Here is a 12,309-nt window from a genome sequence, read left to right as displayed (position 1 = left end):
GTCTCTTGATCGTCTTGCGATCGGGGCTGTTCTTTCCTTGTTCTCTTTTTCTGTCTTCGTCTATCCGTCGTTCGTCTCTCTCTAGCGTCCTCCTTCCTTTCCTTTTATAGATGCGCCGACCTCGACATATCCTGAATGGGAAAGAGGGGATGCCAATGCCCAGGTGCCACGGAGAAAGGCCTAATCATCTCATTTTGGCGAAGTGACAGGGGCGGTGGAGGAAGGCGGCGCGCATTCGACCACTAGCCGCTGTGGAAGCATCGGGGTGCCATAAAAGAAAGGCCCACCGGACAGCCTCAGAGGTGCCCGGTGCGCCCACTCTGTCTTGTTCTCCTGCCAGGGCAGGGTGGCAGGCCGAGTGCTTCGATTCTGGTAACGTTATCCCGAGGTGCGCAAGTGGAAACGGGACGGGACCCGTGCATTTAATGAACCCACGCCCCCCAGCCTGGGCATGGCCGGGTCTGACACTGGGGCGTGGGCAGCCGAGAATGTCAGGATGTCAGAATGCCAGGCCACGCGCGCCTATTAAATGCGGCATCGGGCCCTTGACTGGATGACACTCTGGCGACGGGGCCCTTTGAGTCTTTGAACGATCTTGCGCGAACCTTCTGGGGACCGAGTCCCCGGGGGCTGCCACGTGCAGCCCCGAGCACTATCTCCCGAGCATCTTGGGGGGACCTTCGGGGCACCGGGTCCTCGGGGGCTGCCACGTGCAGCCCCGAGCACTCTCTCCCGAGGACTTCAGTGAGACCTTCGGGGCACCGAGTCCTCGCGGGCTGCCACGTGCAGCCCCGAGCACCCTCTCCCGAGCACTTTAGAGGGACCTTCGGGGCACCGAGTCCTCGGGGGCTGCCACGCGCAGCCCCGAGCACCCTCTCCCGAGTACTTGAGTGAGACCTTCGGGGCACCGAGTCCTCGCGGGCTGCCACGTGCAGCCCCGAGCACCCTCTCCCGAGTACTTGAGTGAGACCTTCGGGGCACCGAGTCCTCGCGGGCTGCCACGTGCAGCCCCGAGCACCCTCTCCCGAGCACTTTAGAGGGACCTTCGGGGCACCGAGTCCTCGGGGGCTGCCACGCGCAGCCCCGAGCACCCTCTCCCGAGTACTTGAGTGAGACCTTCGGGGCACCGAGTCCTCGCGGGCTGCCACGTGCAGCCCCGAGCACCCTCTCCCGAGTCTCTGCTTTTACCTTGCAGGGTGGTGATATGTGGTGGGCGGCCGGTTTGGCCTCGGGACTTAGGGACCCCTGGTTCTAAATACACCGACAGCGACGTATATCATTAATGTGACACTTTTCGTACGATTTCATGTATTGTCTTATTAATCTACCATCTTATTTTATTTATCCAGTCTCCTCCACTACCTATGACTTCATGGAATGGTTGGATATAGAGCAAAATACACACCAGAAGTGGTGGGTCGATATGAGCATGTGGTGAAGGAGGGAAGCGTACGAACGCCAAGAGTATGAGCAACAACAGGAGGAACTACGGCTCAAGCATTAGGAGGAGGAGCGTATGAGGAAGATAGTGAAGGAGCATACTGTGGCTGAGACACGCGAAGCAGAGAGGAAAAGTAAGCGGAAGAGGGCCTGTCGCGCTAGAGCGGAGGGGCCCGATGCCTTACGAAAGGGCAAATATTCTAGGTGCACTCAATAGAGAGCATCTATTATAACCGGTCTATTTTCATTCCCTAATGCATGTTTGGTTTAGCAGTGGCACGCTATTAAGTTAATCTTTAGGCGCACCGTATATACCAACGTTTGTCGTCGTCATGTCTTTATGGTTAGTGTCCATTCATGCAGTGACGAAAAATCTCATACATCATGTATTGTTTATCAGCGTATGTAACCTATATACCTGGTTATATGATAATCTTACTTCATAACTATTATTATACAACAAATTAGATTTTGTATCCTCCTGATGTTACTTCCCTAAAAGTTACCTACATAAATACATTAAATGAATAATAAATATTGATAAAATTACGTTGAACCAAATTTACACACACTCACTTATCCAGTTTCTTTCTTTATTTATTCACTTATGCCCTGACAAAACTAAATTGTGCTATTGCACTCTATTCGGCTATACTATTACCAGTAGGTATTGCACTCTATGCAGAAAGATGATACGAAATGACACACATTCACTCATCAAGTTCATTTCATTATTTATTGCTTGTGTCCTAATGAAACAGTTGTTCTATTGTATTCTATTTAGCCTCAAAATGACAAACGACAAGACGTGACGTGAGGGACGAAGCAGGGTCGGCCTGTATTCAGTACCTGAGGTGCCGAATACGACATTGTTCATCGTATTCATACCTCAGGTGCCGAATACATGAGTTTTAGGTGCATCAGGTACCAGAATCGATGTTTTGGTGTTTAAAGTGTCGAATACATATGCTAGATTTGTAAATACACCGATATATTATATATTTTAGCAAATGCGATGATGCTTGTTGTCTATTTTGGATTTTACCCTGGGGTGAGAGGTTGCAAATTGGCTGGTTGCGTAAGGTGATGCACACAAGCGTAGGCGATGTTATGCAATAGGTGAAAAGATAATAGCATTTTTCTGATTAGCGCTAGTACATTTCGATAAGTGTTAATTAGTATCAAGCTGACTTAATCGATCTTCATCTAGAGAGATTTTGGGGCCGTCTAGCCGAGCTCCAGCTCGTAGCTAGCAGGGGTTGCAGGAACCCAGCCAAACGTGCTTGCTCCAATGTCTAGCTTGGATGAAACCTCCAAAGAGCCGAATCCATTTCTTTTTTCTGGAGAATCTTTACAGTACATTATGATACTAAATAGTTAATAGTATTATTGTTGTGATCCAATTATCTATTTGAGTAGGTATTATTGTAATTATCTTGATACCCTTAGAGTAATTACGTTATTGGCTAACTGTTCGGATCACCGTCACCTATCATTAACCGGCCGACGGAATGTGGAAACCATAATAAATGAAATGAACAGAACAAGTAAAAATTTATCTGAAGAATAAACTAATATTTGACCTTCCTTAGTTAAACATATAATTTATAAGTTTGTTATAGTTTTTTTATTTCCAATCTTACACCTATGATACCCATGATACTCCTTAATAATATCTATAATACTGGTGGGCGATAGAGTATCATTAGAACAATCTAAATCACTGGATAAAAAAAATAAACAGTATACATTTATTTAGGTGTACTGTAAAAGTCTTCTTTTTCTAAACTAAATTATGTCTGAAGCTCTTTTTCTCTAACATGTATGAGGGCTGCGTGTATTGCATTAATAAAGGGGTAAAAGAGGCTGATTACAGCACAGCACAGCCGCGTATAACAGACCGGCACCGGCAAGCTTAAAAGGAAATGCTCAATTAAGAAAGAGATGGACAACAAATTAGAGTCCATTTAGACGTGATGCTCGCCCTTGGCCAAAGCCATTTCCATACAAAAATCCTAATGTAGTTTTGCTACTAGAAGGGGTTCTATCTATCCAGATTGTCACCACCGCTCTACCAACTTTAGCAATTTGTTGCCATAGCACCTAAAGAACCAAGGCACAGATCTGCTAAACGTCCATACCACCAGGTCAAGGGCTTGATGCCACTGCGATCCAATAGACATCGTGATGGCTCAAATGATACCTACTCTTCAACGGGACGGAGATGATGCCATGTTAGACATGTTTAGAAAACTAGAACTTTCTAGTAATTCCATGCTAAATAGTTTGATCCCCACTTTTTGAACAAGGGCTAAATAGTTCAAAGCAAAATAGACTGGATCACTGGATCGCTAACTTTGGCATTTTGGTGGTGAAAAATCTTATCGAGAATTATGGATTATTTCTCTTTCTCCAATGTTCCTGCGAGGACCAGGTGCTTCTTTGAGGCACTTTACTTTTGCAGTTGAAAGAAAAGACACAAGTGACAAGATCAAATTTTACGGTGTACCACGAGAAGAAGAAAAATGCTCAGAACCAAGATTAGCTTGAGCCGCAAATTATCACCTTGACCACGGATGCAATGGCTTTAAACAAACACGGATGCAATTTTCATGGGAGAGAACCTATAATTGAGGCTGTGAACTACAAACTTGATCTGGACAACACGATTGCTAGCCCTAACCGTTGAACACACATTAGAGCGGAGGCATGATTACTAACACGAACCAGAAGATGCCATTATGGCTTGTAGATCCACCGGTGTAGAGCCACGACGTGGTTCTGTTCAGTTGACGACGTGCAGTGTAGATCAGAGCTGAAGACAACGACGGTGCAGTGTTGTGAACATCGGCGGCGGCGGCCTTCGCTCGTTGCAATGCACAGGATCGGTGTGATTGTAGATGTGCGGGGCGAGGCTAAACCTCACGGGAACGGTGGTTCTGTGAGGTGCTGGTTCCCCTTTATGTATATGTGCGGCACGGGAACGGCCCCATAATAATCGGTTACGTTACCGATCACGGCGCGTGGGTGAGTGCCATGCATGCCACCCTAAATCTCAGATTCGGTTACCTTAGAGCTCAACACCAACAGAGGCCTCTTTTACTATTGGATTACGATCTAAATCACAGGTAGATGATGATCTAACAGGTGTAGAGGGTATTTGTTCTCCTTCGCGACGTCAGGGAAAAAATCAAGCGGAACTTTTTGAGGGTCGATTTGATATCACGGAGTATTTGAAAACTTAAGACAACGTCGGCCCACGGACTTCTTTCGGGTGGAGATCAAGCCCCACTACTTTTCCCCATCTTTATTTCGTCCCTTTCCTGAAAGTTGCTTTGCGCGACGCTGTTTTATTGAAGTGTCGAAAACCCATTGCCGAAATGGGCAAAGCTAAGCAAAAGCGCTTTACTAGAGAAGACTGGGTGGTGTAATGGCAGGGACCTTACGTGCTAGCAAAAGAGTTCCCTACCGAAAGTCCATGATAGAACAAGATGGATTTGGCTCTTTGAGACTCCAACATTTCAGTTCAAGGCAAGCTTTGAAAATAAAGGAGCTGCCTCATTTTTCATATACTTTTTTGGCGCTGTAGTTTTTCTATTTGCACCTTCAGAGATCATCACGCAAGTTACAGGCTTACAGCCCACGAATCCACTCACATCTAGTACAAGGCCGCACCCGCACGCACTCTCCCGGTATGGCGGCATGCCAGGACGGCTCACGCACGCGGCACGCCCATATAACAATCCGACAAGAGCCATGAACCCAGCGAAAAGATCACGGTGGCATTGCACTGCGTCCTGTGGCCGTATGCCTCGTTGCCCGCCCTCGCGCGCGTGATCCCAGAAAAGCAGCGACCACGCCGGTGCACGGCACGCCGCAGCACATGGCAGACCGAGCGGCCGCCGACCGGTGGCTGACTGGCTGCCGAGTGCCGACGGTGACGCGCCCGCTTGCCCCCACTACGAGCCTTTCCGTAATGTGCCCCGGCCCACGGGCCATCACGCGCCATAGCATGCGAAACACTGTCCTTTTCGCTCTCTCGCGTGGCCCAGTGGTCCATCTCTCTTCTGCTCGGCCCAGTGGTCCATCTCTTCTTGGCACGAGCAACTCACCGCCGCCGCGGCGCCGCCGCAACCTTCTTCTCCGGTGGCACCGCGATTCGTTTCCCATCGTTCTGGCGTTCTCCGCTTCAACCGTTCCATACTTCTTTGCTTTCCGGTGCTCAGGCGTCGATTCTTATCTTCGTGCTTACGTGAAGGCGGACTCGACTTGTTGTACGTAAAACCCTAGTTCCTCCTTACTCTTTGGGTCATTGCAATTGACAAGTGCTTCTTCTAATCTTATCTGTTGATTTTTTTCGGACAGCGCAGAGAACAATAGTCTCCTGGCACATTGTGAGGATGCGTTTTGCGTCTTTTGTACGAGACGGGCGAGTAGAGCCTGATCTGTTTCATCATCGTAGTAAATACTGAAGATTGATTTTTTTTTTAATTGGAGATTAGATTTTTTGCGTCATCCAAATTTTGCAGACTAATTAATGTGATTGTGTATTTGGTTTTAACTTGCCTGTCATCATTAGTTGTCTTACACTCCTGCAGTAGAGATTTGGGGACAGTTTACCATTGATGTGTTTTGCTGTATGAAATTGGGTATTGAATAAGCGCTTTAGCTGAGTAGCTAATGAAAATAAAAGGATGTGCATGGCTTAGTGAGCTATTCTGCTTATTCAAGAGATAACAAGTTAAATTTATCTTCTTCGGTGTAAAAAAAGATGACATATTCTTGACCAAATCGGTACACAATGTATAAAGGTGTATGTCATTTTCGTTGCTTGCGAAGCACAAGTATGATGCAAGTAACAATAGCAAGCCACTAACTCCCTGTTAATCATGTTGTGCCAACTAGTTTAATTGATTTGTTTCATCAAGAATCACCGGCATTGGAAAATGCTCGAGAATTCACTACTCACCTTGAGAATTTAGGTAACCGGTGCTTAGTTGTATTGCACTACTGCTTATTGTTGACCAGTTCACAAGGAATAACATTCAAGTTAGAGCTTGGATTCGCTGGGGTTAGATATCTAGCTTTAGCTGTATGTGTATTCTTTCTTGTTTGAGATAATTTATATTTTCTTTTGAGACAAGGTTTTATATGACAGCGAAAATGCATATGTATAGAGCAGGACCACGTGTTTCTGCCTGCATCTGTTTTTGTTCTTCCATCATGAGTTGCAGTTTGTCATATCAGAAAATTGTGCTCGTCTGAAGCATCGTATCATTTATCATTTGACATTTTATTCATTCTGGCGCTCCTAATTTATCAGCTCCGTACTATATTCTTTTCCTGGATCAAACTCACAGTCTCCTTATAGAATTAGCGGTTGTGGTCATGCCCAGCCATGATTTCCTTCGTCATGACCAACACCACGTTCTTGATCATGATCTGGAAATCACAGAAGGCGTGGATATTTGGCCTCCACTTTATTTTGTGCTTGATATTCTTATCCTGTAATTTTCTGCATTATTTGTTGTAACTGGTCTGTCAAATTAAGTTACAGAAAGGGAACTGAAGATCCATTTCTCAAAGGTGGTTAAGGTGTCTTTTCCTGTTATGGTTATTTCTCCACGATGTATGTCTAAATCATCACTTTCCAGGTTTCCTAAAACTATATGACATCACCACCTAGTCTGACTTGACCGGAGCTTCACAGTAACAAATTGTATTTTGGGTACCGGTAAGCTTTGTTCTTTCAGGACAGACTTTCATGCTTATCGTTTTTGTTTGCATCAGGCGAGATAGGGTTGTTTGACTGAATCTTGTGGCACGTCATTGTAAGTTGAAACTATGTAGTGTATCCTCTTAAGTAATATATGCCATGTTTTCATTTGTTTGACGGCAATTTCCGGTGCATGGTGATTCTTTTTTCGAGAAATACTCAGGATAGTTGCGTATCATTCATTAAATTGGGAACTGTTGCATGATGATTCTTTGACGCTTTGGTTGCGTGATGTCATGGTAGCATATTGTGGCGTGTTTGCCTGATGATTACGGTTTTGAACTTAGCGACAGTTTATGACTACATGGCAAGTTGCATCTGTCATTCATTTTGATCATGAAGTGGCAGCTCTTTTATTTGCTAAACTCTTCTTATATCTCATATTAATTCATGTGAACCGCCTGATGATGGCCTTAGCCTGTTGTGCCTGTTGATTCAGCATACATGTCTTCCTGTGTAATATGTTGGTTGCTGCAGGCGTTAAAGTATCAGCTCAAACTTTTTCTTAGAAAAACTGTATCTGCTGCATGTTTAGCATATGGTTTGCATTCCGGTCTCTTGGCCAGGCTTTTGCAGTCAGACCTCTGTTTTCTGAATCCGTTACTTGTATGGTAGCGTGCATGGTATGCTGGTTTTCGCCATTGTTATGTGCACGCAAAGTTGTATTGTGCATCAAATAACCAATGTGCTCGTTTGTTTATTTATTTATGAGATGAGATGCTGTATTTGGTGAAGTGCTGTTAAGTCCATAGTACTAAGATGTTGTATTCTTTTGCAGCATCGAATTATCTACAATATAAAAGGAAAGGCTGGAGGAGATTCTTATAGGACAGTTTGAGGTTGAATTCTTGTGTAGGCAATGAGTTGGCTGCAGAAAGCCCAGCAGAATCCACGTTCAGACTAGAAGCGCTTCCAGAGACTTTTGAGGTGTTCAGATGTCGGTATCTATGTAGGCTTCCTAGCTACCTCGGAGACATAGCAGAGCAGCTTTCAGCACCTTTGTATGAGTGTATGACTATCGAGTCTTGGAATCCATTCTAGTGCAGGTGCAGGACATTGGTGAAAAGTGACGTGGGCCAAGCAACACCGATGATAGGAACTCTGATGAATGGCGACATTATCTTTGATGTGTGCTGCTTTTGAACGAATGGTACCGTGCGATTGTGAAGCTTGGTGCTTGTATTTCGTTCAAAAAAAAATGCTTGGTACCTGTATTGAGCTCTTGAGTTGGATGTCGACCACAATCTATACTGGTATTTCGAAAGCTCTGGTAGTAAACAATGTCAGAACAGATCGTTATCCTCTAGAGAACAAGTTGAGCTGTTCAAAACCGGCTGTACTTGATCGATTGTTTGCTCAAAATTTCGATTTTGTCGTGTGCATTTGGTCTTGATTGGTAAATGTCAGTCAATTACGGAAACAGCACCCACCTTGCGCGCGGCATGTGGCTCGTGTGGCTCGTGCTCCGAACTGAGGGACCCATGCTGCCCATATGGCTGGCTCATCCACATACCACAATGGCCGAGCAGTGAAGCACGGGCGGGCCGACGCAGGCAGATGCCCGAACGGCCGAAGGGACGAACCCGACACACGCGCATGCACTCCCTGACGAGATGACGCGCGCCGAGGCACATCCAAGCCAGCCTTGCCATGGCGCAGCAGCATGCTTACGAGATACGCCACGCACACGTGAAGACGGCGAAGCGAAACGGCTCGTCCAGTCCAACCATCGGATTAGTCGTCAGTCCACAGCCCATACCCGCGGTAAAATCAAGGGGAAGAAACCAGCGCGCCGAAAACCAAAGACGCACCCGCGCCTATAGCTCCATCGTGGCGGTAGCGGCAGGAGCGTGCGTCCACCCGCGGACACCGCCGCTGTTTGCGGGGAGGCACCCGAGCGTACGTGCATGGGGCGCGGCAAGAGCCGTTGATCCAACAAGCGCCGCGAGAACGTGTTCGCGGCCGTGGGGATCCGCGCGCTCGCGGAGGAGACGGATGGACGGACGGGTGAGCCGGCTGCGTCTGCATGGGTACGGAGGGCGCGGCCCAGCCCCTGTCACCTCAGGACTGTGGCGGATGCCAGCCGCGCGCCCGTGAGCCGACCGCCGGCCCGCTAGCGCTGTGCGATCCCTTTGTTTGCGCGCGCGCCTTGTGAACTGAGCGGCTAGCTGCTGTGTGCGGACGCACCTATACCATGGCACGAGGTGTTGGTGAATGGCAGGCCGGTGCATAGGTGTGTTGCAGTAAAAATGGCTCTATTATGTTGCGATGGTAATTTAGTGATTAATAATAACATATTTATTAAAATTAATATGTTTATCAAATATATATTTTAATAGATATCATAGATGCAATACATAAAAAAATTATCATAATCGGGATAAAGATTGATTGAATTAGAGAAGTATCAGAGGAATTACACTCAACAGATGATATGGTGCTCTGTGTGTTAAAATTCATCGGAGCATTTTTGACAAAAGGGAGAAGAATACAGAAGACCTCACCAAACATTCCGATGATTAGTAAGTGTGCTCACTGGAGTAATTCTTTCAAAGAAGAATGTTGTACTGAAGAATGGAGAACAGTTGATCGGATAGTTTGTTGTTTGGCTTGTGCACACCAAAGGAAGTGCACCGGAGTATTTTCTAGTACATAGGAAAAGATGAAGACCGGACCGGATAGTCCGGTGCTTAGAATATTCACACCGGGTTGTAGCACCAGAGCATTTTTTGCAGAGGCAATGACAAGTGTTGATGAATGAAGAACAACGCACCGAAAGGTCCGGTGGTTTAAAGATTAACTCATCGGAGCATTTCTTGCAGAGAAGAAGTGATTCGGTCTGGCTCAAGTGAACTCATCGGAAGGTCCGGTGATAGAGTTAAAGATTTCATTGGAGTATCCGGTATTCAGGATGATTTGGAGTGAAAGTCCAATGGCTAGTTTTTTATGATGACATTGGATTGTCAGGTGATTGTACTACTATTATCACCAAACAATCCGGTGTTAACAGCTTTTTATGAGTCATTGGGTGAGCGGCTAATTGGCGAGTTTGAGACTATAAATATCTCTCTACTCGATCATTTGAATGTGCTAGAGTCTAGAAAAATACAGAGACATTTGAGAAGATACTTGTGCTGGGACCGACGAACGGCTGGCTACTAGGCCACAGCGTCGATCGGTCCATGACGATATCGATTATCAAGTAGAGATGCTTGAAAATACGCTGCCAAATTATGACAAAAAAAAGTATATTGCATGTAGTGTATCAGTATGGCAATAAAATTCTCTGCGTCTCTATCAAGTTGATAGTTGACATCCCATAGCAATGCTAGTAGTTTAGTACTATATATAACTGTTTATGCGTTGTTAGTATATGTTTGACAGAGCTTCCAGAGCAGCTTCCTGGTTGGAATCAGGGGAGCTCTGATAAACAGCAGCTTTCAGTTTTTAACTTCCTAAGTAGAATTCATGAAAATGATTATCTGAAATGAAATAGAAGCTGAGGAGCTGAAAAAAACAACTTTCACTGATTCACTTTTCGCACAGAATCACTTTCTCTAAATATTTTATTTCAAAGAATCATTAGAGAATTATTTTTAACCATAAAATCACTTCTTATAGATAATTACTCTCTACATAGAATTTATATTAAAAAGAACTCTACCAAATAGCCGGTACGATTTCGAATCAAAGACAAGCGTAGACGCACCATTGGTGCCATTCTGATTATAAATCTGCGAAGATAAACAATCCATTGCGGTTTTGTTCCTTGCGCATTGTTTTAGTCATATCCAGGCCCCCATCAGATCTGATAGCTCATCCGAATCAAGATTAACCCCCCTCAAATCTCCGAGATAACGAGACCCGCGAACCTCACAATCCAGCAGCATATTCCCGAGGACGGACGCGCAATAATCTTAGTATTCGGAACCACTCGCAAAACACGCAACTGATTAAGCGCCATGATTAACCGCGCACTCGTATACGTCGTACCAATTGCTCGCTGCGTCGCCAGCCCATCACCACGTCCGTCGACAGCGACGCGGCTGCTCCGGCCTCCCTCGGCGCGAAAACGAAGCAGGAGATGCCGGGCGCGCACGCGACGTCTCCACATCACCAGCTGCGACTGTCGCGCGCGCACGTACTCCCAAAGGCATCTTAGCTCACCGTGGGGCGATCGATCGAGCCGCGCGGCCGGGCGGGCGCCATCGCCACCGGTCACTAGCTAGCTCGTCAAAACGGCGAAGGAATCTGCCACTAAATAAACAACAGCGTCTAGCCCATTCTTTTTGACGTTCGCCTCCTGTTTAGGTAGCCGTGAGCCCGTGACAACTCTCCCTGGCCTATCAATCTAGTTACACCGATTAACTAGGATTAGTATAGAGAATACGCATACGCACCCAAATTCTATTTGCACCGAGCGGGGAGGGGTCGTCAGAACGACAGACCTCGAACGCCGCCAGCAGCATGCAAGAGGCATTTAAAAAGCCCTTGGCCGCGAGATTGCAGATTTCAGGCGAAAACGACATGGTCGATAATTGAAACCGAATGCCGCCAGGGGATTAAACAAATGCAAAGATTCCATTCCATTCTTAGGTTGCCATGCTTTGCTACTTCGAGAGTGACGGAGCGGCCCAGCTAACGCGCTGAGGTGGTGAGCCGTGAGCCAGCGCGGCGTAGCCATGCCATACGTGGAGACCGATATTCTAACTATATTTTCTTTTAAATGTTATTTTAGTTTTAGACATATAGAATAAGTTATAATAAATTCTTTGGTATACGATATATTTATCTCTATCGATTTATTCAACATTCAATCAATGATACATAAACTATCAATCCACTAAACTCATTAAATTAAAACTTTACTTTCCAATAGCCTTAAATATAAACATTTTAGTAAAATACCACCTCAGGAACTTAAAACAACGTATATTTAAGAATAAAATTAAAATTTTAAAATGACACCTATTTTAAAAGAGTGGTACTTACCTAGCTTGAACACCAATCTGCAGTTGTTGCGAAGGAATAATTGTCGCTCAGGTTGCGGAGGACACACACCCCGGCCCACCGCCTTTTAATTCTCAGGTTGC

The 12,309-nt window shown here is 45.8% G+C and overlaps 1 long non-coding RNA gene across 3 annotated transcripts; it reads left to right on the top strand.

The window, feature by feature from the left end:
* The first annotated feature begins 5,473 nt into the window (after positions 1-5,473).
* On the top strand, positions 5,474-8,540 carry LOC133911530 (uncharacterized). Of its 3 annotated transcripts, XR_009908661.1 has the most exons (4): positions 5,474-5,714; positions 5,806-7,026; positions 7,095-7,174; positions 7,995-8,540. It is a non-coding gene; the product is annotated as an uncharacterized LOC133911530 (long non-coding RNA). The 3 variants fall into 3 exon arrangements; XR_009908662.1 differs by having other exon boundaries at positions 5,811-7,174; XR_009908660.1 differs by having other exon boundaries at positions 5,806-7,174.
* Positions 8,541-12,309: the final 3,769 nt, after the last annotated feature.

Source organism: Phragmites australis, chromosome 3, assembly GCF_958298935.1.
Source record: "Phragmites australis chromosome 3, lpPhrAust1.1, whole genome shotgun sequence".
NCBI classification, from domain to species: domain Eukaryota; kingdom Viridiplantae; phylum Streptophyta; class Magnoliopsida; order Poales; family Poaceae; genus Phragmites; species Phragmites australis.
The sequence above is the reverse complement of the archived record's forward strand: the minus strand, read 5'-3'. Positions and strand labels throughout refer to the sequence as shown.